Source organism: Labrus bergylta, chromosome 3 (assembly GCF_963930695.1).
Source record: "Labrus bergylta chromosome 3, fLabBer1.1, whole genome shotgun sequence".
NCBI classification, from domain to species: domain Eukaryota; kingdom Metazoa; phylum Chordata; class Actinopteri; order Labriformes; family Labridae; genus Labrus; species Labrus bergylta.
Genome location: NC_089197.1, coordinates 36,210,431 through 36,222,930, shown reverse-complemented (window position 1 = coordinate 36,222,930; position 12,500 = coordinate 36,210,431). Strand labels below are relative to the sequence as shown.

At 41.7% G+C, this 12,500-nt stretch overlaps 14 non-coding genes across 14 annotated transcripts in view; all 14 read right to left on the bottom strand.

Moving 5' to 3' along the window:
• Nucleotides 1–2,301: 2,301 nt before the first annotated feature.
• LOC136178688 (5S ribosomal RNA) lies at nucleotides 2,302–2,420 on the bottom strand. The gene has a single exon (XR_010666060.1). It is a non-coding gene; the product is annotated as a 5S ribosomal RNA (ribosomal RNA).
• Nucleotides 2,421–3,239: 819 nt separating this feature from the next.
• On the bottom strand, nucleotides 3,240–3,358 carry LOC136178640 (5S ribosomal RNA). The gene has a single exon (XR_010666011.1). It is a non-coding gene; the product is annotated as a 5S ribosomal RNA (ribosomal RNA).
• A 505-nt stretch (nucleotides 3,359–3,863) lies between these two features.
• LOC136178681 (5S ribosomal RNA) lies at nucleotides 3,864–3,982 on the bottom strand. The gene has a single exon (XR_010666053.1). It is a non-coding gene; the product is annotated as a 5S ribosomal RNA (ribosomal RNA).
• An 819-nt stretch (nucleotides 3,983–4,801) lies between these two features.
• Nucleotides 4,802–4,920, bottom strand: LOC136178730 (5S ribosomal RNA). Its single transcript, XR_010666102.1, has one exon. It is a non-coding gene; the product is annotated as a 5S ribosomal RNA (ribosomal RNA).
• Nucleotides 4,921–5,568: 648 nt separating this feature from the next.
• Nucleotides 5,569–5,687, bottom strand: LOC136178744 (5S ribosomal RNA). The gene has a single exon (XR_010666117.1). It is a non-coding gene; the product is annotated as a 5S ribosomal RNA (ribosomal RNA).
• A 498-nt stretch (nucleotides 5,688–6,185) lies between these two features.
• On the bottom strand, nucleotides 6,186–6,304 carry LOC136178683 (5S ribosomal RNA). The gene has a single exon (XR_010666055.1). It is a non-coding gene; the product is annotated as a 5S ribosomal RNA (ribosomal RNA).
• Nucleotides 6,305–7,280: 976 nt separating this feature from the next.
• Nucleotides 7,281–7,399, bottom strand: LOC136178691 (5S ribosomal RNA). Its single transcript, XR_010666063.1, has one exon. It is a non-coding gene; the product is annotated as a 5S ribosomal RNA (ribosomal RNA).
• A 648-nt stretch (nucleotides 7,400–8,047) lies between these two features.
• Nucleotides 8,048–8,166, bottom strand: LOC136178638 (5S ribosomal RNA). The gene has a single exon (XR_010666009.1). It is a non-coding gene; the product is annotated as a 5S ribosomal RNA (ribosomal RNA).
• Nucleotides 8,167–8,828: 662 nt separating this feature from the next.
• Nucleotides 8,829–8,947, bottom strand: LOC136178637 (5S ribosomal RNA). The gene has a single exon (XR_010666008.1). It is a non-coding gene; the product is annotated as a 5S ribosomal RNA (ribosomal RNA).
• A 662-nt stretch (nucleotides 8,948–9,609) lies between these two features.
• Nucleotides 9,610–9,728, bottom strand: LOC136178679 (5S ribosomal RNA). Its single transcript, XR_010666051.1, has one exon. It is a non-coding gene; the product is annotated as a 5S ribosomal RNA (ribosomal RNA).
• Nucleotides 9,729–10,376: 648 nt separating this feature from the next.
• Nucleotides 10,377–10,495, bottom strand: LOC136178636 (5S ribosomal RNA). Its single transcript, XR_010666007.1, has one exon. It is a non-coding gene; the product is annotated as a 5S ribosomal RNA (ribosomal RNA).
• Nucleotides 10,496–11,157: 662 nt separating this feature from the next.
• Nucleotides 11,158–11,276, bottom strand: LOC136178743 (5S ribosomal RNA). The gene has a single exon (XR_010666116.1). It is a non-coding gene; the product is annotated as a 5S ribosomal RNA (ribosomal RNA).
• Nucleotides 11,277–11,781: 505 nt separating this feature from the next.
• On the bottom strand, nucleotides 11,782–11,900 carry LOC136178734 (5S ribosomal RNA). The gene has a single exon (XR_010666107.1). It is a non-coding gene; the product is annotated as a 5S ribosomal RNA (ribosomal RNA).
• Nucleotides 11,901–12,398: 498 nt separating this feature from the next.
• LOC136178705 (5S ribosomal RNA) overlaps nucleotides 12,399–12,500 on the bottom strand; it is a 119-nt gene continuing 17 nt past the window's right edge. Inside the window, exon 1 of the ribosomal RNA XR_010666078.1 lies at nucleotides 12,399–12,500. This exon is cut by the window's right edge and continues 17 nt beyond it. This is a non-coding gene — a ribosomal RNA (5S ribosomal RNA).

Below are 12,500 nucleotides of genomic sequence, written 5' to 3'. Positions count from 1 at the left end.
TGATAGAAAATAAAATTAAGGCCATTATCAAAAAGGAAAAAAAAGAAAAACAAACGGATTTACCAGGGTTATTTCCAGCCATTATTTGTCTTTACTTTTTAATTTTTTAGCCAACTTCTTTCGTTGCCCCAAACTCAGTCTTTTTTGCGCGCTTGCCAGTTCACTAACATCCATTTCGCTGTCCGTTTCGTTTGGACTGGCGCTTTTAGTCAGGTTGTTTGCCCTGATTTTACTCCCTCCCGCCTGCCCCGGCACCCTCTCAGGCACCTCCCTCCCCTTTGTGCTCATGCTTACCCCTGGTTCTCCGTCCGTTCTGTCTCCCTTTTTCGCTTTCTTGCTCGTTTTCCGCTGCTTCTGTTGTCCCCCTCCTCCAGCCTGCTCCGGCGTCTCCAACTCGTTCTCTGCCACCTGCTCTCCTCCGCTCTCTCCGCTCTGCTCCATTTCTCCTCCGCTGCCCTCCTCCTCTCCGGTCTCCTCCTCGCTTTCTCCAGTCACCTCCTCCTCTCCTTCTGCCGCGTCCTTGTACACCTCCTCCTCCGCCTCATTCCTGCTCTCCTTTTCATTTTCACACTCGCAGTCATTTTCTCTTTTTCCACAGTTTTTACATTTTGCCAGGTTCGCGCTGCACTCACGTGCAAAGTGTCCCTGCACCCCACATTTGTGGCACATGAACTCCGGGCACTCTCGCAGGATGTGTCCCGGCTGGATACACATCCTGCACACTTTTTGCTGTCTGTCATGAATGACTCTGAAGAATTCGCTCCCCATCACTGTATTGAATTTTGTGGAGTACGGTAGCGACTGTACCTGGTCGTTGAACCGGACCCGGACAAACCTTGTTCCGTCGGCTATTGTTGTCCCTGGCCACATTCTTCTTTTAATCGGAGATGTGGGGTTCACTCCCCAGCCCAGCTTCCACACGATTTCTTCATCCGTGATGTAGGCCGGCAGGTTCAGAAAGGACACCACCAGCTCGTCATTGTTTAGTTCTCTGGCTACAACTCTTGTCTCTCCAATTTTGAAGCCGTCCAGCAGCCTTTCTTTTCCCTTGATGTTGCTCACTGTTACTTCCAGTTTTTCCGGCCCCACGGTTCTGCACGCCAGCAGGCCCCCGCAGATCATTTTTAAATTGTTCATCACCTGCTGTAGAGGCACTTTTTCCCCCACCATTTCAATGTTTAGTGTCAGTTTTTTTTCGTAGGCCACTTTTGCCTCTCTTGTCTCAGCTCCCTCTGCACCTCTCACACTCTGCACACCAATCAGTCCTTGATTGTCCGCAGCTGGGGCAATCAGCTCACTGCTCCTCTCTCTTCCTCTCTCTCCGTTGTCCATACCATTCCTAGTTTCGTTTGCCATGTTTATCAGTCCTTTTTGTCCGTCGTCCTTTTCGTTGTCGTTTAATCCGTTCCGTTGTTTCAATGCCGTGTTTGTCTGTCCTTTTTCTTGTCCATTATCCATTTCTTTTTCCTTTTCTCCGGTCCGTTGTCCTGTCATCTTTGTAATCCGTCCGTGTGTTCTTGCTAGCGGCCCGCTAGCAAACATTTAAGAAATCAAAGGTCTTCCCAAAAAAAGGGGTAAACAGGTAAGAAAAAAGCAAAAAAGAAAAGCAATCCCCCTCACAGTCCGTGACTGCTGGGGGACGTTCACTCAAGATCTGAGGACTTTAAACAAAACAAGGCATATATAACAAAAATGAAAAATAAGGACTCCTGCTCTCTCTGGCACGTCTGCTCTCTCCGGGCTCCACTCTGTCTCTGCCGTAAACGGGGCGTGTTCAGGGTGGTATGGCCGTAAGCTGTTATTGTGTGCAGAAAGGGGCGTTTTAAAGATCTCATGCCCTCGGCCATGATGTGGGGGAGCAAATGCTCCCCCACATTATTGATTCTGGCTGAATTTTTGGACATGTGAATATGTCTCTATATGATGAAAAAAAAGCATATGATGAAAAAAATGAAAAAGCTTACAGCACCTGGTATTCCCAGGCGGTCTCCCATCCAAGTACTAACCAGGCCCGACCCTGCTTAGCTTCTGAGATCACACGAGATCGAGCTTTTTTTATTTTTTATCTTTTATTATCAAAAGTACAAAAACATTTATAATACTTTCACATCATTTACAACAAATACTATCACACAACATACATCACATAAATCAAACCTCCCCTCTGAAACAAACAACACTCCAACAAAACCAAGATAAAGCAAACAAACTCAAACCACCCCTGATTCCCACAACAACCCCCAAATACTCTCAAAACCCCTCTGAAACAAAACCCCTCAAATCAAATCAAAAAAATGAAAAAGCTTACAACACCTGGTATTCCCAGGCGGTCTCCCATCCAAGTACTAACCAGGCCCGACCCTGCTTAGCTTCCGAGATCGGATGAGATCGGGCATGTTCAGGGTGGTATGGCCGTAAGCTGTTATTGTGTGCAGAAAGGGGCCTTTTAAAGATCTCATGCCCTCGGCCATAATGTGGGGGAGCAAATGCTCCCCCACATTATTGATTCTGGCTGAATTTTTGGACATGTGAATATGTCTCTATATGATGAAAAAAAAGCATATGATGAAAAAAATGAAAAAGCTTACAGCACCTGGTATTCCCAGGCGGTCTCCCATCCAAGTACTAACCAGGCCCGACCCTGCTTAGCTTCTGAGATCACACGAGATCGAGCTTTTTTTATTTTTTATCTTTTATTATCAAGAGTACAAAAACATTTATAATACTTTCACATCATTTACAACAAATACTATCACACAACATACATCACATAAATCAAACCTCCCCTCTGAAACAAACAACACTCCAACAAAACCAAGATAAAGCAAACAAACTCAAACCACCCCTGATTCCCACAACAACCCCCAAATACTCTAATAATACTTTCACATCATTTACAACAAATACTATCACACAACATACATCACATAAATCAAACCTCCCCTCTGAAACAAACAACACTCCAACAAAACCAAGATAAAGCAAACAAACTCAAACCACCCCTGATTCCCACAACAACCCCCAAATACTCTAATAATACTTTCACATCATTTACAACAAATACTATCACACAACATACATCACATAAATCAAACCTCCCCTCTGAAACAAACAACACTCCAACAAAACCAAGATAAAGCAAACAAACTCAAACCACCCCTGATTCCCACAACAACCCCCAAATACTCTCAAAACCCCTCTGAAACAAAACCCCTCAAATCAAATCAAAAAAATGAAAAAGCTTACAGCACCTGGTATTCCCAGGCGGTCTCCCATCCAAGTACTAACCAGGCCCGACCCTGCTTAGCTTCCGAGATCGGACGAGATCGGGCATGTTCAGGGTGGTATGGCCGTAAGCTGTTATTGTGTGCAGAAAGGGGCCTTTTAAAGATCTCATGCCCTCGGCCATAATGTGGGGGAGCAAATGCTCCCCCACATTATTGATTCTGGCTGAATTTTTGGACATGTGAATATGTCTCTATATGATGAAAAAAAAGCATATGATGAAAAAAATGAAAAAGCTTACAGCACCTGGTATTCCCAGGCGGTCTCCCATCCAAGTACTAACCAGGCCCGACCCTGCTTAGCTTCTGAGATCACACGAGATCAAGCTTTTTTTTTTTTTTATCTTTTATTATCAAGAGTACAAAAACATTTATAATACTTTCACATCATTTACAACAAATACTATCACACAACATACATCACATAAATCAAACCTCCCCTCTGAAACAAACAACACTCCAACAAAACCAAGATAAAGCAAACAAACTCAAACCACCCCTGATTCCCACAACAACCCCCAAATACTCTCAAAACCCCTCTGAAACAAAACCCCTCAAATCAAATCAAAAAAATGAAAAAGCTTACAGCACCTGGTATTCCCAGGCGGTCTCCCATCCAAGTACTAACCAGGCCCAACCCTGCTTAGCTTCCGAGATCGGACGAGATCGGGCATGTTCAGGGTGGTATGGCCGTAAGCTGTTATTGTGTGCAGAAAGGGGCCTTTTAAAGATCTCATGCCCTCGGCCATAATGTGGGGGAGCAAATGCTCCCCCACATTATTGATTCTGGCTGAATTTTTGGACATGTGAATATGTCTCTATATGATGAAAAAAAAGCATATGATGAAAAAAATGAAGAAGCTTACAGCACCTGGTATTCCCAGGCGGTCTCCCATCCAAGTACTAACCAGGCCCAACCCTGCTTAGCTTCTGAGATCACACGAGATCAAGCTTTTTTTATTTTTTATCTTTTATTATCAAAAGTACAAAAACATTTATAATACTTTCACATCATTTACAACAAATACTATCACACAACATACATCACATAAATCAAACCTCCCCTCTGAAACAAACAACACTCCAACAAAACCAAGATAAAGCAAACAAACTCAAACCACCCCTGATTCCCACAACAACCCCCAAATACTCTAATAATACTTTCACATCATTTACAACAAATACTATCACACAACATACATCACATAAATCAAACCTCCCCTCTGAAACAAACAACACTCCAACAAAACCAAGATAAAGCAAACAAACTCAAACCACCCCTGATTCCCACAACAACCCCCAAATACTCTAATAATACTTTCACATCATTTACAACAAATACTATCACACAACATACATCACATAAATCAAACCTCCCCTCTGAAACAAACAACACTCCAACAAAACCAAGATAAAGCAAACAAACTCAAACCACCCCTGATTCCCACAACAACCCCCAAATACTCTCAAAACCCCTCTGAAACAAAACCCCTCAAATCAAATCAAAAAAATGAAAAAGCTTACAGCACCTGGTATTCCCAGGCGGTCTCCCATCCAAGTACTAACCAGGCCCGACCCTGCTTAGCTTCCGAGATCGGACGAGATCGGGCATGTTCGGGGTGGTATGGCCGTAAGCTGTTATTGTGTGCAGAAAGGGGCCTTTTAAAGATCTCATGCCCTCGGCCATAATGTGGGGGAGCATTATTGATTCTGGCTGAATTTTTGGACATGTGAATATGTCTCTATATGATGAAAAAAAAGCATATGATGAAAAAAATGAAAAAGCTTACAGCACCTGGTATTCCCAGGCGGTCTCTCATCCAAGTACTAACCAGGCCCGACCCTGCTTAGCTTCTGAGATCACACGAGATCAAGCTTTTTTTATTTTTTATCTTTTATTATCAAAAGTACAAAAACATTTATAATACTTTCACATCATTTACAACAAATACTATCACACAACATACATCACATAAATCAAACCTCCCCTCTGAAACAAACAACACTCCAACAAAACCAAGATAAAGCAAACAAACTCAAACCACCCCTGATTCCCACAACAACCCCCAAATACTCTAATAATACTTTCACATCATTTACAACAAATACTATCACACAACATACATCACATAAATCAAACCTCCCCTCTGAAACAAACAACACTCCAACAAAACCAAGATAAAGCAAACAAACTCAAACCACCCCTGATTCCCACAACAACCCCCAAATACTCTCAAAACCCCTCTGAAACAAAACCCCTCAAATCAAATCAAAAAAATGAAAAAGCTTACAGCACCTGGTATTCCCAGGCGGTCTCCCATCCAAGTACTAACCAGGCCCGACCCTGCTTAGCTTCCGAGATCGGACGAGATAGGGCATGTTCAGGGTGGTATGGCCGTAAGCTGTTATTGTGTGCAGAAAGGGGCCTTTTAAAGATCTCATGCCCTCGGCCATAATGTGGGGGAGCAAATGCTCCCCCACATTATTGATTCTGGCTGAATTTTTGGACATGTGAATATGTCTCTATATGATGAAAAAAAAGCATATGATGAAAAAAATGAAAAAGCTTACAGCACCTGGTATTCCCAGGCGGTCTCCCATCCAAGTACTAACCAGGCCCGACCCTGCTTAGCTTCTGAGATCACACGAGATCAAGCTTTTTTTATTTTTTATTATCAAAAGTACAAAAACATTTATAATACTTTCACATCATTTACAACAAATACTATCACACAACATACATCACATAAATCAAACCTCCCCTCTGAAACAAACAACACTCCAACAAAACCAAGATAAAGCAAACAAACTCAAACCACCCCTGATTCCCACAACAACCCCCAAATACTCTCAAAACCCCTCTGAAACAAAACCCCTCAAATCAAATCAATAAAATGAAAAAGCTTACAGCACCTGGTATTCCCAAGCGGTCTCCCATCCAAGTACTAACCAGGCCCGACCCTGCTTAGCTTCCGAGATCGGACGAGATCGGGCATGTTCAGGGTGGTATGGCCGTAAGCTGCTATTGTGTGCAGAAAGGGGCCTTTTAAAGATCTCATGCCCTCGGCCATAATGTGGGGGAGCAAATGCTCCCCCACATTATTGATTCTGGCTGAATTTTTGGACATGTGAATATGTCTCTATATGATGAAAAAAAAGCATATGATGAAAAAAATGAAAAAGCTTACAGCACCTGGTATTCCCAGGCGGTCTCCCATCCAAGTACTAACCAGGCCCGACCCTGCTTAGCTTCTGAGATCACACGAGATCGAGCTTTTTTTATTTTTTATCTTTTATTATCAAAAGTACAAAAACATTTATAATACTTTCACATCATTTACAACAAATACTATCACACAACATACATCACATAAATCAAACCTCCCCTCTGAAACAAACAACACTCCAACAAAACCAAGATAAAGCAAACAAACTCAAACCACCCCTGATTCCCACAACAACCCCCAAATACTCTAATAATACTTTCACATCATTTACAACAAATACTATCACACAACATACATCACATAAATCAAACCTCCCCTCTGAAACAAACAACACTCCAACAAAACCAAGATAAAGCAAACAAACTCAAACCACCCCTGATTCCCACAACAACCCCCAAATACTCTAATAATACTTTCACATCATTTACAACAAATACTATCACACAACATACATCACATAAATCAAACCTCCCCTCTGAAACAAACAACACTCCAACAAAACCAAGATAAAGCAAACAAACTCAAACCACCCCTGATTCCCACAACAACCCCCAAATACTCTAATAATACTTTCACATCATTTACAACAAATGCTATCACACAACATACATCACATAAATCAAACCTCCCCTCTGAAACAAACAACACTCCAACAAAACCAAGATAAAGCAAACAAACTCAAACCACCCCTGATTCCCACAACAACCCCCAAATACTCTCAAAACCCCTCTGAAACAAAACCCCTCAAATCAAATCAAAAAAATGAAAAAGCTTACAGCACCTGGTATTCCCAGGCGGTCTCCCATCCAAGTACTAACCAGGCCCGACCCTGCTTAGCTTCCGAGATCGTACGAGATCGGGCATGTTCAGGGTGGTATGGCCGTAAGCTGTTATTGTGTGCAGAAAGGGGCCTTTTAAAGATCTCATGCCCTCGGCCATAATGTGGGGGAGCATTATTGATTCTGGCTGAATTTTTGGACATGTGAATATGTCTCTATATGATGAAAAAAAAGCATATGATGAAAAAAATGAAAAAGCTTACAGCACCTGGTATTCCCAGGCGGTCTCCCATCCAAGTACTAACCAGGCCCGACCCTGCTTAGCTTCTGAGATCACACGAGATCGAGCTTTTTTTATTTTTTATCTTTTATTATCAAAAGTACAAAAACATTTATAATACTTTCACATCATTTACAACAAATACTATCACACAACATACATCACATAAATCAAACCTCCCCTCTGAAACAAACAACACTCCAACAAAACCAAGATAAAGCAAACAAACTCAAACCACCCCTGATTCCCACAACAACCCCCAAATACTCTAATAATACTTTCACATCATTTACAACAAATACTATCACACAACATACATCACATAAATCAAACCTCCCCTCTGAAACAAACAACACTCCAACAAAACCAAGATAAAGCAAACAAACTCAAACCACCCCTGATTCCCACAACAACCCCCAAATACTCTCAAAACCCCTCTGAAACAAAACCCCTCAAATCAAATCAAAAAAATGAAAAAGCTTACAGCACCTGGTATTCCCAGGCGGTCTCCCATCCAAGTACTAACCAGGCCCGACCCTGCTTAGCTTCCGAGATCGGACGAGATCGGGCATGTTCAGGGTGGTATGGCCGTAAGCTGTTATTGTGTGCAGAAAGGGGCCTTTTAAAGATCTCATGCCCTCGGCCATAATGTGGGGGAGCAAATGCTCCCCCACATTATTGATTCTGGCTGAATTTTTGGACATGTGAATATGTCTCTATATGATGAAAAAAAAGCATATGATGAAAAAAATGAAAAAGCTTACAGCACCTGGTATTCCCAGGCGGTCTCCCATCCAAGTACTAACCAGGCCCGACCCTGCTTAGCTTCTGAGATCACACGAGATCAAGCTTTTTTTATTTTTTATCTTTTATTATCAAAAGTACAAAAACATTTATAATACTTTCACATCATTTACAACAAATACTATCACACAACATACATCACATAAATCAAACCTCCCCTCTGAAACAAACAACACTCCAACAAAACCAAGATAAAGCAAACAAACTCAAACCACCCCTGATTCCCACAACAACCCCCAAATACTCTAATAATACTTTCACATCATTTACAACAAATACTATCACACAACATACATCACATAAATCAAACCTCCCCTCTGAAACAAACAACACTCCAACAAAACCAAGATAAAGCAAACAAACTCAAACCACCCCTGATTCCCACAACAACCCCCAAATACTCTCAAAACCCCTCTGAAACAAAACCCCTCAAATCAAATCAAAAAAATGAAAAAGCTTACAGCACCTGGTATTCCCAGGCGGTCTCCCATCCAAGTACTAACCAGGCCCGACCCTGCTTAGCTTCCGAGATCGGACGAGATCGGGCATGTTCAGGGTGGTATGGCCGTAAGCTGTTATTGTGTGCAGAAAGGGGCCTTTTAAAGATCTCATGCCCTCGGCCATAATGTAGGGGAGCAAATGCTCCCCCACATTATTGATTCTGGCTGAATTTTTGGACATGTGAATATGTCTCTATATGATGAAAAAAAAGCATATGATGAAAAAAATGAAAAAGCTTACAGCACCTGGTATTCCCAGGCGGTCTCCCATCCAAGTACTAACCAGGCCCGACCCTGCTTAGCTTCTGAGATCACACGAGATCGAGCTTTTTTTATTTTTTATCTTTTATTATCAAAAGTACAAAAACATTTATAATACTTTCACATCATTTACAACAAATACTATCACACAACATACATCACATAAATCAAACCTCCCCTCTGAAACAAACAACACTCCAACAAAACCAAGATAAAGCAAACAAACTCAAACCACCCCTGATTCCCACAACAACCCCCAAATACTCTAATAATACTTTCACATCATTTACAACAAATACTATCACACAACATACATCACATAAATCAAACCTCCCCTCTGAAACAAACAACACTCCAACAAAACCAAGATAAAGCAAACAAACTCAAACCACCCCTGATTCCCACAACAACCCCCAAATACTCTCAAAACCCCTCTGAAACAAAACCCCTCAAATCAAATCAAAAAAATGAAAAAGCTTACAGCACCTGGTATTCCCAGGCGGTCTCCCATCCAAGTACTAACCAGGCCCGACCCTGCTTAGCTTCCGAGATCAGACGAGATCGGGCATGTTCAGGGTGGTATGGCCGTAAGCTGTTATTGTGTGCAGAAAGGGGCCTTTTAAAGATCTCATGCCCTCGGCCATAATGTGGGGGAGCATTATTGATTCTGGCTGAATTTTTGGACATGTGAATATGTCTCTATATGATGAAAAAAAAGCATATGATGAAAAAAATGAAAAAGCTTACAGCACCTGGTATTCCCAGGCGGTCTCCCATCCAAGTACTAACCAGGCCCGACCCTGCTTAGCTTCTGAGATCACACGAGATCAAGCTTTTTTTATTTTTTATCTTTTATTATCAAAACTACAAAAACATTTATAATACTTTCACATCATTTACAACAAATACTATCACACAACATACATCACATAAATCAAACCTCCCCTCTGAAACAAACAACACTCCAACAAAACCAAGATAAAGCAAACAAACTCAAACCACCCCTGATTCCCACAACAACCCCCAAATACTCTAATAATACTTTCACATCATTTACAACAAATACTATCACACAACATACATCACATAAATCAAACCTCCCCTCTGAAACAAACAACACTCCAACAAAACCAAGATAAAGCAAACAAACTCAAACCACCCCTGATTCCCACAACAACCCCCAAATACTCTCAAAACCCCTCTGAAACAAAACCCCTCAAATCAAATCAAAAAAATGAAAAAGCTTACAGCACCTGGTATTCCCAGGCGGTCTCCCATCCAAGTACTAACCAGGCCCGACCCTGCTTAGCTTCCGAGATCGGACGAGATCGGGCATGTTCAGGGTGGTATGGCCGTAAGCTGTTATTGTGTGCAGAAAGGGGCCTTTTAAAGATCTCATGCCCTCGGCCATAATGTGGGGGAGCAAATGCTCCCCCACATTATTGATTCTGGCTGAATTTTTGGACATGTGAATATGTCTCTATATGATGAAAAAAAAGCATATGATGAAAAAAATGAAAAAGCTTACAGCACCTGGTATTCCCAGGCGGTCTCCCATCCAAGTACTAACCAGGCCCGACCCTGCTTAGCTTCTGAGATCACACGAGATCAAGCTTTTTTTATTTTTTATCTTTTATTATCAAAAGTACAAAAACATTTATAATACTTTCACATCATTTACAACAAATACTATCACACAACATACATCACATAAATCAAACCTCCCCTCTGAAACAAACAACACTCCAACAAAACCAAGATAAAGCAAACAAACTCAAACCACCCCTGATTCCCACAACAACCCCCAAATACTCTAATAATACTTTCACATCATTTACAACAAATACTATCACACAACATACATCACATAAATCAAACCTCCCCTCTGAAACAAACAACACTCCAACAAAACCAAGATAAAGCAAACAAACTCAAACCACCCCTGATTCCCACAACAACCCCCAAATACTCTCAAAACCCCTCTGAAACAAAACCCCTCAAATCAAATCAAAAAAATGAAAAAGCTTACAGCACCTGGTATTCCCAGGCGGTCTCCCATCCAAGTACTAACCAGGCCCGACCCTGCTTAGCTTCCGAGATCGGACGAGATAGGGCATGTTCAGGGTGGTATGGCCGTAAGCTGTTATTGTGTGCAGAAAGGGGCCTTTTAAAGATCTCATGCCCTCGGCCATAATGTGGGGGAGCAAATGCTCCCCCACATTATTGATTCTGGCTGAATTTTTGGACATGTGAATATGTCTCTATATGATGAAAAAAAAGCATATGATGAAAAAAATGAAAAAGCTTACAGCACCTGGTATTCCCAGGCGGTCTCCCATCCAAGTACTAACCAGGCCCGACCCTGCTTAGCTTCTGAGATCACACGAGATCAAGCTTTTTTTATTTTTTATCTTTTATTATCAAAAGTACAAAAACATTTATAATACTTTCACATCATTTACAACAAATACTATCACACAACATACATCACATAAATCAAACCTCCCCTCTGAAACAAACAACACTCCAACAAAACCAAGATAAAGCAAACAAACTCAAACCACCCCTGATTCCCACAACAACCCCCAAATACTCTCAAAACCCCTCTGAAACAAAACCCCTCAAATCAAATCAAAAAAATGAAAAAGCTTACAGCACCTGGTATTCCCAGGCGGTCTCCCATCCAAGTACTAACCAGGCCCGACCCTTCTTAGCTTCCGAGATCGGACGAGATCGGGCATGTTCAGGGTGGTATGGCCGTAAGCTGTTACTGTGTGCAGAAAGGGGCCTTTTAAAGATCTCATGCCCTCGGCCATAATGTGGGGGAGCAAATGCTCCCCCACATTATTGATTCTGGCTGAATTTTTGGACATGTGAATATGTCTCTATATGATGAAAAAAAAGCATATGATGAAAAAAATGAAAAAGCTTACAGCACCTGGTATTCCCAGGCGGTCTCCCATCCAAGTACTAACCAGGCCCGACCCTGCTTAGCTTCTGAGATCACACGAGATCAAGCTTTTTTTATTTTTTATTATCAAAAGTACAAAAACATTTATAATACTTTCACATCATTTACAACAAATACTATCACACAACATACATCACATAAATCAAACCTCCCCTCTGAAACAAACAACACTCCAACAAAACCAAGATAAAGCAAACAAACTCAAACCACCCCTGATTCCCACAACAACCCCCAAATACTCTCAAAACCCCTCTGAAACAAAACCCCTCAAATCAAATCAAAAAAATGAAAAAGCTTACAGCACCTGGTATTCCCAGGCGGTCTCCCATCCAAGTACTAACCAGGCCCGCCCCTGCTTAGCTTCCGAGATCGGACGAGATCGGGCATGTTCAGG